Here is a 17,767-nt window from a genome sequence, read left to right as displayed (position 1 = left end):
GCTTTTGCATCCATCAAAGGTGATATCGTTTAGGAGAAACTAAAACACTTAACATAAACTTGTAATATTTATAATTTTGTTTTGTAGCACTGGAAATAGAGTAGCTTAAAGAAATGAAACTTGTTAAATGGATTTTGCAAACGTTCTTAAAGGAAGAAAGTGACAGTAACTCAAATATAAGGGGTTATATTTAAGCTGAAGTAAGGGGTTACACCTTGAAACAACTTTGCCTTTTAATGAAATAAATAGAAAACTACCATTTAACTTATTATATGTTGTAGCTTTTTTCTAATTTCATACTTAAGATTAGTGATATGAAAAACAAAGAGATTTCAGCCTAACATTTTTTAGTTTGTATAATTGGCTTAAGTAGGTTTCTTTTTTTCTTTTTCTTTTTTTCTCCTAGGTCATAAGTTATCATTTTGTTATTCCTGTAGTTAGCAAGACTGTTGTAGGTGCATGAGAAGACATTTTTGTACAGTATCAAACACTGGGTTTCTATCTGAACATTGGAAGAAGTAATTATTAAATTGAAGTGACATGAGGGAGGGAGTGATTTTAGGATTTTTAACAGTTGCTATATGTAGGGTTAGGAATAACTTGGCAGAGTAGGAAACATAAGATATTTAAATTACAGTTTTAGTGTTTCAGAACTAAGATACTCCATTTTAGCACATATATTTTTACAATTATTCATTTATTCATTGAGACAAGGTCTCCTGTAGCCCAGCCTGGCCTCTAACTTGACCTTAAATTCCTGGTATTACAGGTGTGCTTCACCACACCCAGGTTTATGCAGTGCTGGAGATGGAACCTGGGCTTAAGTCATGCTAGGCAAACACGGAGCTTCATCCCCATCCTAGAATATATATTTAGTATGTTAAATTATAAACATCTAAAGAAACAGTATGTTGTATATCTCTATGTATTTATACCATTTCAAATGCCAAGTATGTTTTAGTGGAGAGCTCATGGGAATGAGAGTCTGGAATCCTGGATTTAAGTCCCACTTTTATTGCTTTGTTGTATTAATGTGCCTGAATCTTAAGTTTCTTCTTTGTAAAACTAGAGTATTGATCTTAATAATTGTATGGTTACATCCCCTGTAATGTGCCATGAATGTGAATGTACTCTTCTGACTTGTGCATTTAGTATTCATGCCACTCTTGATTGACCTCTTTTTAGTGAATGGTTGGGGCTGGGGTCTATAGCTCTCTAACTGGTCCTTGGCATTTCTAGACATAGAAATGGTGCGTGTGTGCCAACTATGTCATGGTTGTATATATTAGATGTTGCCAGCATACTGACACCAGAGTACTTCCTCTTTACTTGAGATATGGCAAGACATTTTCCACTTGTTTCATAAAAGCTACATGTGCTCACTAAAAGCATAATTCCAATATGCAATCTTATGTTAGCAACTTGATGAATTTTATTTCTTCTCTTCCAATCATCCATCTGCATTATCATTCAGAGTGTTTGGGGTAATCCATGCCACCTTTCCAGTGTATTCTTACAAGAGTATTCCCCAGGTACATTTTTTCCCTTTCTCTTCACTAGGAAGGATCTTGGACAACTTTGATCTCTTGGCGATAAATATCCATCAGGCAGGATCAGAAAGCAAATAGCCTGGTTTGGTGGTCCTTAGTCTTTAGATCATTTTGTATGGGGATCATTTTATAGATGTTAATATGATCTTTCTTTTGGGGAGGGTGTTTGACACAGGGTCTCAGTGTTTAATAGCCAGGAACTTGCTGTGTAGACCAGGGTGACCTCCAACTTGTGACGATCCTCTTGCCCTCTGCCTGTTGTTGAGTGCTGGGATTACAGGTGTGCACCATTGGTGGTGCCTAGCTGTTGTTGTTAGAATCCTTCAAAATAATGCCTGCTTGTATTCATTCTCTCTTCATATTCATTGAACAACATGGAGCGGAGGGGAGATGAACAGTAAACAAAGAAATATATGGCATGTCAGACTTTTAGCCCTTTTTGGATTTTGTTTGAAAATCATCTTAATTAGCATGTGAGTAGATTTCAGAACATTGGTATTCATAATAAATTTGGTCTTCTAACATAACCAATTAAAAATAAGTTTCTGTCCAAGTGTGATGGCATGTCTTTAATCCCTCAGCACTTGGAAGGCAGAAGTAGGTAGGACTGCCATGAGTTCCAGGCTAGCCTGGGCCTACAGAGTGAATTCCAGGTCAGCCTGAGCTAGAGTGAGACCCTGCCTCAACCCCCCCCCCCCCGCAAAAGTTTCTGTAAATAATACCCTTGAAATTATGGTATATTGCACATTCTTAAGAATACTATGTATTTTGACTAAAAAGAATACCTTTTAGACAAGATTGAGCTAGTTCAGGGTGGTATGGCTGTAGATGTAGTTTTAGCACTTGGGAATCTGAGGATTATTTTAAGTTTGAAAGGCTAGCTTTGGCTACATAGGGAGTTCCAGTCTAGTGGGTTTCATAGGAAAACCCTATGTCCATTCTCAAAGACACTACATAAAGGAACTTTTTATCTTCACACACAAGAAATAAAAAGTTAAAGGGTAGACACTTATTTAAAACTTTAAATTTTCCTACATGGCATATTTTTTTTAAAGGATAGTAAAAAAGAATTCTCTCCTTTCATTGTTGATTGGAAGCCCATAGGCCCAGGAACAGCTCCAGGTTGCCCTCTCTTGGTACCTGCCCTACTATAGCTCTCTGTAGTCAGCATTGAACTATACAGAGTGAGGGATTCTAGGCTGTCCTAGCTTAGTCTGATCCACTCCTGCTCTTGAGAATCTTGCATTAAAAATAGTCTAGCCATCTGCTGGCAGATGAGACAACAGCAGAGCTATTTTTAGTTTCAAAGAATTTAGAATTGTTTCGGGATTGGGCTTGAAGATAGCATTGTTTATCTCTTGGGGAGGTGCAGTTGGGACCTTTTCCAGTCAGGCTTCTAAGTTTTAGGAGTTTCTTTGATGTTAGGGCGGAGACTAGTTAAACTTCTTCCTTCTGGCTTCTGATATCTGTGAGGATAACTGCAAATGTTAGAATTAGAGTTCATGGTTGAAGACTGACACACCGAATAGGAAAGGGAGACATGTAGAAGGAATGGGGGAGGGAAGGCTTCCTGCAGGAATGTGGGTGAATGCTGGAGAAAGAATTCTTAAGAGAAGTAATTTTTGCCTTAGGATATGAATTTATGTTGTTCCTCATATTGTGAAGTGATTCTACTGATTTAGCTTTCTTATAGGTCTTTACCTATGAATATAGTTTCCCCCAGAATTGTGTGTGTGTGTGTGTGTGTGTGTGTTAGTATATTTTATTTTTATGCATAGTCTTGCTATGCATCCCTAGCTGGCCTGGTACTAGCACATAGTCCAAGCCATCTTTGTACTCAAAACAGTCATCCTGCCTCTGCCTCCCTGGCCAGAAATAAAAATTTAACATCAAGACTCAAACTTTATAGAGCTTGTTTGCTTTTGTCTCAACAACCCCACTGTTATGTTGGGTGGTAAAGTTATGAAAGTTATGTGAGTGGAGGAAAATTTACTTGAATACCTTTGTCCTGGTTTTATGATACTTTTGGTAATTTATTTTTTCTCAGTCACCACCATTTTAAAAAAAAAATGGTGTTTTCTTTTTCCACAAATCCTGTAGGCAATGGATACTTTAATTATAATTTAAGTCAATTAGCAAGTCTTTTAAAACTTAATAACTGAAGTAAAAGTTGTCTTCAACCTGGCTATCTAAATTTTTGAGCTAGTCCGAAAGACGAGTGCAATGAATTAAATGACTAAAGGATCTTGTTTACATTTGTTGTTTAGCATTTCAAGTTGGTTTTAAGAACCCTTGTTCCAGAATAGCATTTAGTAAAACAAATTAATAATATAAAATAAATGGCAAATAGTAAAACAAATGTCATAGAACCTAAGTTTTTGTTTTTTTTGTTTTTGTTTTTGTTTTTCGAGGTAGGTTCTCACTCTAGCCCAGGCTGACCTGGAATTCACTATGGCGTCTCAGGGTGGCCTTGAACTCATGGAAATCCTTCTACCTCTGCCTCCTGAGTGCTAGGATTAAAGGCGTGTGTCACCACGCCTGGCTGAACCTAAGTGTTTTTTGTTGTTTTGTTTTGTTCTGTTTTTTCGAGGTAGGGTCTTAACTCTAGCTCACACTGACCTGGAATTCACTATATAGTCTCAGGGTGGCCTGGAACACACAGCGATCCTTCTACCTCTGCCTCTCGAGTGCTGGGATTAAAGGCATATGCCACCACGCCTGGCTAGAGCCTAAGTTTTTATAAAAAGTAAGTCTTTGAAAGAAAATGTTTAAGTTGAGAAAGTGAGTTCAGGTTACATTGTGAAATCTTATTTCCATTTTGGGCACTGAAAATGCACTTGAACAATGTTGAGGTTCTAAAAGTTGTCTGAGGAAGAAACCTGTTGAATTTTGTTTAGCTTTTTCTAAATTTATTTGACCCCTTTTCATTATGTTAATGCAAGCAATGCTTCTATGACACAATGTTCCTTGGAAATTACTTTGTGGCATTAAGAGGAGAGACAAAGTAGATAATACCATGGTTTTAGCCACAATGAGACCATTATAAGTGCTCATAGGTTTTGGGAAAGCAGTAGTCCTGTTGAGAAATATGCAAGATGGAAGCCAGGTATAGTGTTGCGTGTCTGTTGTTCTACCATTTTGAAGGTGGAGGCAAGAGGATCAGGAGTTCAAGACCAGCCTTGGCTATGTAGTAAGTTCAAGGCCAGTACGAGCTATATGAGATGCTGTTTCAAACAAAACAAATAAAAACAAAAACCAACAAGAACTGGGCATACAGCTCGATTGGTAGAGTGCTTGTCTAGCATACACAAGGCCCTAGATTCGATCCTCAGCACCATATAAATCTACTGTGGTGGCACACACCTGTAATTCTAGCACTTGGGAAGTAGAGGCAGGAGGATCAGGAGTTCAAGGCCAGCCTTTGTGTTATAGTGAGTTTGAGGCTAACTAGAACTACATGAGACCTTGTCTCCAAAAAACAGAAGCAGTAGACTGATAAAGATCTTTTAAAAGTTTAATATTTTGAGGTACTGTTTTATACACATATGAAAAATATTTTGTTTACATTTGCCCTTCTTGTTCCACTTCTGTTGAATGCCTTTTTCCTCCCAGCTAGTCCTCCCTTTATGTTGATGTTCACTTGACTCGTTTTTTTTTAAAGAAATTCCAGTTCTTTTTTTTTAATATTTTTAAATTTTTATTTATTTATTTGAGAGTGACAGACAGACAGAAAGAGGCAGAGAGAGAGACAGGAGAGTGGGCGCACCAGGGCTTCTAGGCACTGCAAATGAACTCCAGACGTGTGCGCCCCCTTGTGCATCTGGCTAACGTGGGTCCCGGGGAATCGAGCCTCGAACCGGGGTCCTTAGGCTTCACAGGCAAGCACTTAACCGCTAAGCCATCTCTCCAGCCCTCACTTGACTCTTGATAAGGGTTGACTTGCAGAGAAAAAAAATTTTTTTTTCTACTTATCTATTTAGTTAGAGTGACAGACAGAGAGAAGGGGTGTACCAGGGTCTCCAGCCACTGCAAACAAGCTCCAAATACATACACAACCTTGAGCATCTGGCTTATGTGGGTCCTAGGAATTGAGCCTCAAACCGCTAAGCCATCTCCCCAGCCCTTATTCTACTTTCTTAGAGAATTCCTTGGTCTCAGCCTCAAACATTTCTGCTGTCCATTCTGCTATTCAGACTATCTATGAACTTTTTTTTTCAATTTTATTTTTATTTTCACAATTTTTATTAACATTTTCCATGATTATAAAAAATAATCCCGGGCTGGAGAGATGGCTTAGCGGTTAAGTGCTTGCCTGTGAAGCCTAAGGACTCCGGTTCGAGGCTCGGTTCCCCAGGTCCCACGTTAGCCAGATACACAAGGGGGCACACGCGTCTGGAGTTCGTTTGCAGAGTCTGGAAGCCCTGGCGCGCCCATTCTCTCCCTCTCCCTCTATCTGTCTTTCTCTCTGTGTCTGTCGCTCTCAAATAAATAAATAAATAATAAAAAAAAATAATCCCATGGTAATACCCTCCCTTCCCTCCCCCCAAGAAAATTTTTAATGAGAACAATTTAAGGAAATATTTGTCGTAATAGCCCTCACATAATGGAGGAGAGATATTTGAAAAGGAAAAATACGTGAGTAAATTATTATTGCCATTTCAAGTGAGATATATTCTTGGTGAGTGCCTGTAGTCCCAACTATTCAGGAGGATGAGGCAGGAGTATCATTTGAGCCCTGCAGTTTGAGACTGTCTTAGGCAACATAGTGAATCCCATTGTTAAAAAAAAAAAAAAAAAAAAAAACTGAGCCGGAGAGATGGCTCAGCCATTAAGGCCCTTTCCCGTAAAGCTTAATAACTCAAGTTCAGTTCCTTACTACTCACATAAAAGCCAGATGCACAAAGTGGCGCATGTGTCTGGAGTTTGTTTGCAATGGCTAGAGCACCCGGCACACCCATATTCTCTACCCACCCACTCACTCCCACCGCACCGCATGCATGTGTGTGTCTGTCTGTCTGCCAGCCAAGTGTGGTGGTGCATGTCTTTAATCCCAGCATCTAGAAGGCTTAGGTAGGAAGATTGCTCTGAGATTGAGGCCAGCCTGAGACTACATAGTGAATTCCAGGCTAGCCTTGGGTAGAGTAAGACCCTATGTTGAAAAACCAAAAATAAATAAATTAATTAAATAAATTAGGTATTCAGTCAGCTACTTTTGTAATCCTTTATATATTTTCAGTTACTCCTTCAATGTAGGTAGGGTATATGGCAGTGAACCAAATATCCTTAGAAGTTAACATTCTAGTAGGTTGAGGATTATAGGAGCTATAGACAACATATATTACCAGATTATTTTCTGAAGAAATAGCTCAGAAAGATAAAGGGAGAAGGACAGGAGTGAGGCTTTAAATAATTGTCAGGAAATGCTTCTCTGTGTAGTAACATTTTTCTTACAGACAACTGAATGAAATAGGGAAAAGGAGGATGGCTGTGTGCTTTGGTATGTATTGGGATGCAAAGAGGTTTAGAGTAGATTTGGGGTTTATTCTATGGGAAAGCCACTGGAGACTTTTTTTTTTTTTGGTTTGGTTATTTCCTTGAGACAGGGTCTTTATGTGTCCAGGTTAGCCTTGAACTTGCTGTATAGCTGAAGAGGACCATGAACTCCTGATCCTTCTGCCTCCACTTTCCAAGTGCAGGGATTACAGGTGTACTGGAGAGTTATGGGCGGGGTGTGATACATAGCATATTTATATTTTTAAAGATTCACTCTGGCCTGAGAAGGTGAATACTTAGAGAAGGTTGGTGGTTATAGATGGAGTGAAGTGTGTTTTTTTTTTTTTGTTTTTTTTTGTATTTGAAATACATTTTGGATGGGTCCATAGAGTTGGCTGATGGTTGAGTAACAAAAACATGACATCCAATGTGTAGTCAAAACTACAAAGTGGTTGGAGATGGCATACTTTGATGGGGAAAAAAAACTAAACAGGTTAAGGAATTAAGTTTTGGTTTTGTTGTTATTGGTGTTTGATCTTGTTTTTGGGACAGTTTCAATATATAAACCAGGCTGATATTGAACAACTAATCTTCCTGCCCTAGCCTCCCATTAGGATTATATGTGTATGTCACCATGCCTAACAAGAATACATTTTTACATAGCAAAACATCTTAACCTTGTCTTTTGCATATAATTTAGAATTTGGTGTGTGTGTGCACACACTTATTTGCCACCATGTGAATATGGAGGTCAGAGGACAACTTAATGGACCTTGCCTTCTACCTTGTTTGAGGTAGGGTCTTTTTGTTGTTATATGTGCCATACTAGCTAGCCCATGGGCTTCCAGTTTTCCTGTCTGCCTCCCATTTCACCCTAGGTATGCTGGAATTACCCATCACCATGCATTAGTCTTTTACATGATTGCTGGGAATCCAAACTCTTGTCCTTACATTTGTGCAGCAATTGATTTATCTAGTAAGCGATCTCCAATCTCCCCAGCTCAGTTTTGTTTATTTTGAGATAGAGTCTTGCTATATACTCCAAGCTGGCTTTGAACTCAGCTCCCCTCCACCATTCCCAGTGCTGGGATTACCAGTAGGCAAGTGCCGTGCCACTAGAACTACATTTCCAGTCCCAGGAAATTTTTTTTTTCTTCTGTAATTTGTTTTCTTCTTTATTAGTTTTCTTTTTTTCTGGGACTTTGACAAAATGACCCTGACATTTATTTCCAACAATAAACACTTGAGTAGCAATGGAAAATGGAAAAGTGAATTAATGAAAGATAACATATTCTATTGTACAGAAATAAAAACAGAATGAATTTACATTTTAATCCCAGGCTCTGACATTTTTGACAGTTAACTTACTATCTTTTTTTTTTTTAAAAAATATTTTTTTATTGTCAACTTCTATACTTACAGACAACAAACCATGATATTTCCCTCCCCTCCCCTACTTTCCCCTTCATAACTCCGCTTTCCATCATATCCCCTCCCTCTCCCCATTAGTCTCTCTTTTAATTTGATGTCATCTTTTTCTCCTATTATAAGGATCTTGTGTAGGTATTGCTAGGCACTGCGAGGTCTTGGATATTGAGGCTAGTTTTGTCTGGACAGTTGCATTTAAGGGGTGGTACCCTTCCTTTGGCTCTTAACATTCTTCCTGCCACCTCTTCCGCAGTGGACCCTGAGCCTTGGAGGGTTTGAGATGTTTCATTGCTAGACATCCCTTCTTCTCAGCACTATGTTGCCTTTTGCATCCCCAGGAATTTTAGATGAATTCCTAAGGAGAGAATAGGATCTTGTTTACTAAGAAAAAGGACACAACTAAAAATCTAGGGCTGCTGGGATATGGTGGCTCATATTTATAGTTATGGCACTTGGGAGGTTTGAAGGAGGAGTGTTGAAAGTATAGTCTACGCTACACACTGAGACCTGGGCTAGGCTTAGGCTATAGAGCAAGACCCTGTCTCAAAAAAAAAAAAAAAAAAAAAGAAAGAAAGAAAGAAAAGAAAAGAAAAACATCACCCCCAATAACAAAAACCCCATTGGATATTTTCTACTAGCAGTGGTGGGATATTTTTAATGAAATTCTTTAAAATTTTTTAAAGTTTTTAAAAAATTTATTTGTTTGTAAGCAGAGAGAGATAGAAGGGAGAGGGAGAGAATGGACATAACCTGGGCCTCCAGCTGCTGCAGATAAACTCCAGATGCACATGCCACTTTGTGCATCTGGCTTTACGTGGGTACTGGGGAATTGAACCCAGGTTGTTAGGTTTTGCAGGCAAGTGCCTTAACCGTTGAGCCCCCTCTCCTATTTATGTGTGTGTGTTGGCATGTTAGGGTCTCTTGCCACTGCAAACGGATGCCAGATACCTCTCTCAGGTTTTATATCTGGCTTTACACGTTGCTAGGGAATTGAACCATGGTCAGCAGGCTTTGTAAGCAAATGCCTTTAACCACTTAGCCATCACCCCAGCCCACAATTTTTTTTTTTTGAGAAGAATGAGCCTACCCTTTATCTGGTTCCTTTCAGTTAAGGATCTCATCTTGGATTTAGGGTGGGCATAAAAGCCTAGTGATTATTGTCTATATCCTTAAAAGAAGAGGCTAGGACACAGGGGCCTATAAAGGAAGAAGGTTGTGTGAAATGGCCATAGCCCTAATTCCAGTGACGATTATTTGTGTAAGAAGAAGCACTCAAAAGAAGACCCTGTAAAAATAGAGCCAATGACTGCCAGAAGCCACCAGGGGCTAGTGAAAGGAAGCTTCTTCTCTGGAGTCTTTAGAGGTAGCATGTCTCTTCTGGCCTCTAGAACCAACAGAGTACATTTCTATTGCTTTAAGATACTTACATGGTAATTTCTAGAGGTAGTCCTAGAAAACTAATGAAAGTTCTCTTTATTCTAACCTTTCAGACCTAGCTTAATTTGAACTCCCATTTTTAAAATATTTTATTTTTATTTATTTGAGAGAGGGAGAGAGAGAGAGAATGAATCGGTGTACCAGGGCTTCCAGCCCCTGCACACGAACTCCAGATGTATGTGCCTCCTTGTGCATCTGGCTTACGTGGGTCCTGGGGAATTGAACCAAGGTCTTTTGGCATCACACGAAAGTGCCTTAACCGCTCAGCCATCTCTCCAGCCCTGAACTGCCTAGGCTTTATTATGTAGTAATTAGACAGAGGTAGAATCTTTTGGAAAATTTGAGTTCTGATCCCAAGTTTTTTAAAGTTAGTATTTTGCTGTCCTGATCTATATTTTTAAGCATAACTGTTTATTTTTTATTTATGTTTATTTTTTTCAGTACCAGGAACCAAACCCAGACCTTGTGCATGCATTGAGTTACACTCTAGTGATTGTTACTATTTTCTTTCATATGTTTGCAGTGTGAATGCATGTTCTTATGTGTGTGGGTGCACATGTGTATGCTAGAGAACAAAGTAAAAGCCTAACTCTTACTGGGGATTAAGTTTCGATACATGAATTTGAGGCATTCACAAACATTCACATCATAGTATAGTTTAAATATGAAGAATGCATTTAATCAGTTCATTTCCCCCTCTGAATTAATTGGCATAGCCGTTGTTAAGTAGTTACCAAGTTGTTGTAGCTTGAATGTAAAATGCCCTCTACCCCATGGGCTCATGTATATGAACATTTGGTTCTCAGCTAGTGGTGCTGTTCGATATGGTTGTGGGACCTTTAGGATGTGGAGCCTTGGGCTGTAGAGATGGATGATTTAGTCGTTACAGGTACTTGCTTGCAAAGCCTGGTGGCCTGGCTTTAGTTCCCCAGTACACATGTAAAGCCCAAAGTGGCACATGCATCTGGAGTTTGCAGTGGAAGGAGGCCCTGGCACACCCATACTCACTCTCTTTGCATCTGTCTCTTTCTCTGTCACTCTCAAACAAATAAGTAAATACATAAATATATATATATATTTTAAAAAAGGATGTGGAGCCTTGCGGGAGGAAATGGGTCACGGGGGGTGGGCCTTGGGTTTTTATAGCCTGGCCCAACTTCCTGTTTGTCCTCTGTTCCCTCACTCTACTGCAGTGTAACTAGCTGTTCTGTATTCCTGCTACCATGCCTTTCCCACCATGATGAAATGTATTACCTGGAACTGCAAGCCAAATTAAACCCTTTCCTGTCTTAAGGTGCTTCAGGTCAGGTATTTGTTCACAGCAACAGAAAAATAACTAACATATTCCATTAGGTTTTCTTTCAATTTAGATTAGCATAGTACCCAAAATAATATTTGGTAAAACTGAGGTGTCTTCATTGCTCCTTGTTTATAGTGCTGTTTATTTCCTTTTCCAAATAACTTTAGTGTTTTAAGTTCTTCAAAGCTCACTTTAAAACAAATTTATTTATTCATATTTGCATGGAGAGAGAGACAGACAGACACACAGAGCAAGCGCATGAGAGAATGTGTGTGCCAGGGCCTCTTGCACTGCAAATGAACTGCAGGTTCATGTTCCACTTGTATCTTCTGGCTTTACTTGGGTACTGTGGAATTGAATTTGGGACTGACAGGGTTTGCAAGCAAACACCTTTAGCTGTTGAGCCATCTCCCCAGCCCATGATGTTCTGCATATTTAATGCTGAACTAACACTCATGTAATAGACCAGATAGAAAGCAAGTTTCATTCCCAAAATACCCCTTGTCCAGACAGTGTAGATATTTTCTACAAGATAATGGTAGGCTTGATTGTTGACAACTCTTCAGTGTAAATGGTTGTGTCATGTGCAAATCTTTATATACCCAAGTTGACTCCTCAAATGTTTTCTCTTGGCATTGTTTAGCCAGTTTTTATCAGAATCCATTGGGGAATGGGACAATTCTGCTTTTACTTCTTGGCCAGGAATTACTTGATTGATTCTAAAAATCTTATGAAAACACATGGGAAGAAGCTGAGTAAAATGTTTGGGATATGATGACAGAGAAAAGCAGACTTCAGGTTCTCTAATGCTCACTCTTTTTTGTTTGTTTGTTTGTTTTTGTTTTTGTTTTTCAGGATAGGGTCTCACTCTAGCTCAGGCTGACCTGAAATTCACTCTGTAGTCTCAGAGCAGCCTCAAACTCAAGGCCGTCCTCCTCTGCCTCTCTGAGTGCTAGGATTAGAGGCGTGTGCCACCACACCCAGCCATGCTCACTCTTTATATCTTATTTACATACAATTAAAAAAAATTTTTTTTCTTGGGCTGGAGAGGTAGCTTAGCACTTAAGACACCCGGAAAAGCCTAATGACCTAGGCTCAATTCCCCAGTACCCATGTAGAGCCAGTTGCACAAAGTGGCAGAGGCCTCTGGAGTTTGTTTGCTGTGGTTAGAGGCTCTGGTGTGTCCATTCTCTTTTTCTTCTTTCTGTCTGTCTGTCTGTCTGCCTGCCTGCCTGTCTGTCTGTCTGTCTCTCTCTCTCTCTCTCTCTCTCTCTCTCTCTCTCTCTGTAATTGCTTCACATGGCTGAGATGAACCTCCAAACCAGACACAGTATATGGGTGGAAGAAGAATTAATTTGAAGCTTGCAGATCCAGTGGAAATTCCATAATGGTGGAAGAAGCTGCCCCCCTTGCACAGATCGACAAACAGAAATACCACCACCAACACCATAAGCAAGCACACTGTAGGAACCCAGACAGCTCTCAAGCACTCTGCATACTTTCAGCTAGAATTCAGATCCACCCACAAACACCTTAAGGCTAGATCACAGGATACACCCAGTGACACCTCCTCCAGCCAGGTAGCTGAAAATCCAAGAAGCTTTAATAAAACTGACACAGTCCACCCCTGGCCCTCAATAGATTCATAACCATCTCACATTGTGTATTGATTTTAGTTCAACTTCAAAGGTCCCAACGTCTCTACCAATTTAAAATCGTTCCAAAGTCCCAAGTCTCAATCTGAGATATAAGAGTGTCTCTTAACTGTGAGTCCTATAAAATAAAAACAAGTTATATATTTTCAACATATAAAGGCACAGAATAAACATTTCCAACTGCTGTAAGGTATAACAAGAAAAGACTGGACCAATGCAAACTCAATAACCGTCAAGCAAACATCAAACATCTGCTGTTCTTGTAACTGGTGACAAGCCTCTGGATTTTTTCAGTTTCTCTCTTCCAGCTGGGCTGAGTAGCTGGGGGAAACTTCTATCTGGAGCCAAAAGTGCACAGTTCTGGTATATCCAAAACATCTTCGGGTCTCCATGCAAACTGCAGTCCATATTCCAATGGCTCCACTGGCCTATCAGGGTCATCACGCCCTACCTATGTGCTGCATCTCAGCAGTGGCTCCTGGAACCATGTGCACTTCATGACCCACTCCATACATTTTTCATGCTTTCAAAACCATGCAGGAAAAAACCATGTTGTTAATTCAGGGAGTGACCTTAAAAAGCAGGTTTCTTCCTTTCAGTCAACTCCTTTCAAAGGAGTTTGCATTTCTACTATTTGATGCTTACAGATCCATGGGAAGTTCCATAATGAAGGAAGAAGCTGGCCCCCTTTCACAGGTCCACAGAGAGAACTACTACCAGCAACATCATAAACAAGCACATTCTGGGAACCCCAGGCAGAACTCAAGCACTCTGCATGTCTTAGGCAGGAATTCAGATCTGCCCCCAAACACCTTAAGGTTGGGCATCAGCATCTGCCCAGTGAAGCCTCCTCCAGCCAGGTAGCTGGAAATCCAAGAAGCTTTAACAAAACTCCTGAACCTGTTGGGGATATCCATTCAAACTACCACACCCTTTCTGCAAATAAATGAATAAACAAATATTTTAAATACTCTTTAAAAAAATTAAGGGCTGGAGGGATGGCTTAGAGGTTAAGCACTTGCCTGTGAAGCCTGCGGACCCCGGTTCGAGGCTTGATTCTCCAAGACCCACGTTAGCCAGATGCACAAGGGGGTGCGCGCGTCTGGAGTTCGGTTTGCAGTGTCTGGAGGCCCTGGCGCGCCCATTCTCTCTCTCTCTCTCTGCCTTTTTCTCTCTCTCTCTGTTGCTCTCAAATAAGTAAAAAAATTTAAGTGTGTGTGTGTGTGTGTATGTGTATGCAGGTGCACATATGCCACAGCATGCATGTGGAAGTCAAAGGACAACTTCCAGGTCAGTCCTTTTGTGATGCAGAACCTCATTTTTGTTCACTACTCTGTTCATGGGAAATGCCCCTGTCTCTGCCTTTTTTCTCACATTGTAGAAACCACCACTTCTAGCTTTTTACATAGGGTATGGAGGTTTGAACTAGTTAAGCACTCAATCCCTATCATTACAGCGTCCCTCCACTATCAGTATCTCAGATCATTTGGAAATTGTGCCTCATGTCACAGGCCTAGCTGCTGTCCTACTGTGACCCTCCACTACCAGCATCTTATGATTTGGAGCTTGCCCTCCAAGTCAGAGGCCACACCTACTGCACCCACTAGCATCTTGGAACTGGTACACAGCTCACTCCCCAGTTGAGAGGCCATACCACTGCTGCACTACTTACTGTACTTCTCCACTAATAGCATCTCAGACCATATGGAGCTTGCTTTTCACATCAGAGACCACACTCTGTAAGCCCAAACCCCAGCATCTCAGACCCTGCAGAGTTGCTCCCTAGGTCAGAGGTCACACCACTAATGCCTCTGGTTACCTTAACTCTGCCATCTCAGGGTCTACACTGAGTAGCTGCTTGATTTCCAGGTCAAGGAGTTACCTCCCTCACCCCCCACCCTAACTCTAAGGGTCCCAAAATTTGTACAGAGCAGACACCTGCCAGCACCTCAGACCAGAGGTTACACCCCTGCCAATCCTGGCTGCTTATCCTCTTCAGGAAACTCCTAGACCTGATTACACTTTTAGCAAAGTGGCAGGGTACAAAATTACCAAAACCAGTAACCTTCTTACATACAAACATAGGGAGAAAGATGTCAGATAATGCCACTCACTATAACCTCTAGAAAAAAACATACGTTGGAGCTGGAGAGATATCTCAGTGGTCAAGACCTGAGAGATCCTGACACTGCCTGAATTAAAATCTCCCACAGGGGAGCAGAGAATCAAGAATCTTCAGAGACTTACAAGCTCTGGAATCAGTAAAAGGAAGCTCAGAAAAAGAACAATAGAGCAAGACTCTTATCACTTGGCCAGCGCAGGCAAAATGGGGCTTCTCAAAGGCACATACATGGATATACCATACACGTGTGCCACCACACAATGCACTTTAAAAACACACACACACACACACACACAAAATACATTGGAATAAACCTAACCAAGGAAGTAAAAGACTTCTATACTGACAACTTTAAAACACTAGAGAAATTGAGGAAGACACTGAAAGAGGGAAAGATCTCCCATGCTCATGGATTGAAAGAATTAATATGAAAATAGTCATCCTACCAAAAGTACCAAGAAAATGAACAACACAATCCCAATCAAAATTCCAGTGCTACTTTTTATAGGAACAAAAAATTACAAAAATTCACATGGAAATACAAAGTCATTTTAAATAGCCAAAGTAATCCTGAGTGGGAGGGGGGAGCTTACTGGAGATATCACCATGTCAGATTTCAGGTTATACTACAGAGATGTAGTCATTAAAATCAGCATAATGCTGGCAAAACATCACACACACACGTTGATCATCAAAATAAAACAGAGGACCCAAGTGCAAGTCCATGTAATTACAGCCACTTGATTTTGACAAAGAATACATGATGGAGAAAAGACAGTGTCTTCAACAAATAGTCCTGGGAAAACTATCTCCATATGTAGAAGAATGAAACTACATTTCTTTGTACAAAATCAATTCCAAATGGGTAAAAAACCTCAATGTAAGACCTAAAACTTTAAAACAACTAGAGGAAAAAGTACAACATACACTCTTTTTTTAATTAACAAATTCCATGATTATAAACAATATTCCATGGTAATGCCCTCCCTCCCCCCACTTTGTCCTTTGAAACTCCATTCTCCATCATATCCCCTTCCCCTATCAGTCTCTTATTTTGATGTCATGATCTTTTCCTCCTATTATGATGGCCTTGTGTAGGTAGTGTCAGGCACTGTGGGTCACAGCATACAGTCTTAAGAGATGGACACAGGTAAAGACCTGAAAAGACCTTCAATTGTCCAGGAAGTAAAGGAGACACTTGACAAATGGGACCTCAAGAAATTCAAAAGCTTCTGTACAGCAAAGGAAATTGCCTGTTAAGTGAAGAGGCAGCCTTCAGAATGGGAAGAAATCTTTGCCAGCTGTACATCTGGCAGAGGATTAATGTCTAGAATATGTAAAGAGCTCAAAAACTAAGTACCAAGAAAATGAACAACACAATTAAAATTGTGATATGGCCATGAATAAAAGAGCAAATACAAATGTCTTAAAGTGTTCAATATCCTTAGCCACCAGGGAAATGCAAACTAAACCTACTTTAAGAGTCTATCTAACCCGTTAGAATGCCTATCATTAAGAAAACAAATTCTGGGGCTAGAGAGATGGCTTAACGGTTAAGGCATTTGCCTGCAAAGCCAAAGGACCCCAGTTTGATTCTCTAGAACCCCAGATGCACAAGGGTGTACATGCATTTGGAGTTTGATTGCAATGGCTAAAGGCACTGGCATGCCCATATATTCTCTCTCTCTCTCTCTCCCTCTGTCTCAAATAAATGATTTTTTTTTTAAAGAAATTCTGGAGAGGATGTGGGGAAAAGGGAACTCTTATTGTTGATAGGAATGTAAACTGGTGTAGCCTCTCTGGAAATCAGTGTGGAAGTTTCTCAAACATAAAAATATGCATACTGTATAACCCAGCTATACTATTCTTGAACATATACCAAAAGGGTCTTGAGATGCGAGCACGGGCCAGATGTTGAAGATCTGATATGCTATACTAAGAAGTTTTAACTTTTTCTTACAGAGTGTAAAACAAAGGCATGAAATACTGATATTACAGTACATCAAATTACTCTATGGCATTCTGAAATGCTAGAATTCAGAACTGTAGGCAGTGATCCCATTACAGTAAGAACTTGTTGCCATAACCCAGGTTTGAAGAAGAATGGCCCTATACATGAGGCACTGAACATAGAAAGTTTAGATCTTCACAGACAGAACTTCATAAACTGTTTTAGTGTGAGAAACAAGAGAAGGGAAAGTATTTAGAATGATTATGAGAATTCTAATAAAATGATTTAGGGCTCCATTGTTCACCAAAAAGAATAGAGAAAACTGGGTTGGTATCACATGCCTGAAACCCCAGTGCTTGGAAGACTGTTGCAAGATGATTTTAAGTTCAAAGTCAACTTGAACTATGTAGTAATACCCTATTTCAAAAAAAAAAAAAATAGGGCTGGAGAGATGGTTTAGTAGTTAAGACACTTTCCTGCAAAACTAAAGGACCCAGGTTTGATTCCCGAGGACCCATGTACAGATAGATGTACAAGGTGGCACATACATCTGGAGTTCACTTGCAGTGACTGGATGCCCTGGGGTGCCCAGTCTCTCTTCCCCCTCTTTCTCTCTCAGATAAATAAAAATAAATAAAAATAAAGCAACATCCCAACCATAGTAATTCAAGGAAGTAAGTATATTTGAGATAAAGAATTCAAGAGATTGCTAAGTTTAAATTGAATTTAGGGTGCACGTGGGGCATGTAAGTAAAGACATATAGTTAACAATAGTTTATGACATGAGAAAAGCTTAGAATTTTTGAGCTATAGATAGTTATGTGTTACCAA

The 17,767-nt window shown here is 39.9% G+C and overlaps 1 protein-coding gene across 2 annotated transcripts in view; it reads left to right on the top strand.

Annotated features, from left to right (window-relative positions):
* The window catches only part of Arfgef1 (ADP ribosylation factor guanine nucleotide exchange factor 1), a 142,841-nt gene that overhangs the window by 1,136 nt on the left and 123,938 nt on the right, over positions 1-17,767 (top strand). The gene's annotated exons all lie outside the window — the stretch shown is intronic.

This window comes from Jaculus jaculus, chromosome 2, assembly GCF_020740685.1.
Source record: "Jaculus jaculus isolate mJacJac1 chromosome 2, mJacJac1.mat.Y.cur, whole genome shotgun sequence".
NCBI classification, from domain to species: Eukaryota; Metazoa; Chordata; class Mammalia; order Rodentia; family Dipodidae; genus Jaculus; species Jaculus jaculus.
This window is presented reverse-complemented; position numbering and strand designations above follow the sequence as displayed.